Genomic DNA, 1,400 nt, shown 5'->3' with positions numbered 1-1,400 from the left:
TGAAGATGTATTTGACCAAAGTATTTTAAAATTAATGTATTGAATATAAGAATTATATATTATAAGTAAAAAAAATAATTATCTGTATTTGAAGTGTAAAAGAATGCAATATTTTAGTTTTTTTACCAAAATTCCAAACTAAAGCAATAGAAAGATGTTTATCAATTCAAAGAGTCAATATATAGAACAATCTAAAAAACACCCAATTCAATCAACCAAATCACATTCAAAAGATTTGTTAAAAAATGTGCATACAAATACAACAATGAACCATGTAGCTTAATTCAAGGTATGCTTTATAGAAAAGCAGGAGAAAGACACAAATCTGTCTCTATCAGGTTATTCTGAACAGAAAAACATGAACAAAAAAACCCTAAAGCCTAAATTGCAGAAACATGTGTTTAAATAGTGTTTCCTTATTTAGTGAACTTCACTTTTAATGGATTCATGTGTTGTACGTATGAGCACAAATATGTCTATGATTATGAGTGATTATGTCATTGTTTATCTGTGTATGTATATGTATCTCTTTTACTTTTATAAGTTTGAAATATCTTTGTGTAGATGGATCTTATTTGTTTGTGCTTGGATTTTTTATTTTTGTCATCCTCTGTTTTCATTGTCGGTTGATCATCCACAGCTGTCTTCGTTACTTCGTCTGTCAGGTAATCTTTTCTGCCATTTGTTTGTTTTTGGGGGTTTTTTGTTGCTCCCATTTTGTCACGTTTCAGTTTATTTATTACGTTTCTGCCACCAAGCCTGCTCTCCTACATTTTGGGTCCTACACTACCATTCCCTGACAGTTTTTCTTCTCTAGTGTTGTTTTATTGCTTGAAATAAATCAAGTCCAGTCAAATTTCAAAATAAAAGTTGTAAAAAAAATTTAATTTAAATATATTTTAGTAGCCTTTATGTAAAATCTTTTCTTACCTTTTCCCTGTTTTTGTAGACACATTATATTCACGCAATTTGACGTTTTTGCTCCAGTGAAGTCAGTCAGTCCACCTCTCCACTTTCATCTTGTCCTGGTCACGGAGGCCGGCTCACTTGACTGGGTGTAGGATTGGCACGCAATAAACCAGGGTTCACTTCCCAGGAGGCGCAATGAGCTGAACCCAGTGTGGGACCTTAGGCAAGACCCTTCATGCCCTGATGTACCCCGCTGACCACGCCATCATCACCAACTGGGATGGAATGGAGAAGATGTGGTATCACACCTTCCACAATGAGCTGTCACCTAACTGTAGTTCAAAGTTAGGTCTCCCTGTGCCCGTCCCGAGGCCCCAAAAATACAAGGTTGTGTCAGGAAGGGCCTTCGGTGTAAAACCACTTGTGGGAATCAGTGAGAGCTGATTCGCTTTGGCGACTCCAGAGGGGAACAACAACCAGGGCAAGGAGGT

The sequence above is a fragment of the Oryzias melastigma genome, linkage group LG22, assembly GCF_002922805.2.
Source record: "Oryzias melastigma strain HK-1 linkage group LG22, ASM292280v2, whole genome shotgun sequence".
Lineage (NCBI taxonomy): Eukaryota > Metazoa > Chordata > Actinopteri > Beloniformes > Adrianichthyidae > Oryzias > Oryzias melastigma.
This window is presented reverse-complemented; position numbering follows the sequence as displayed.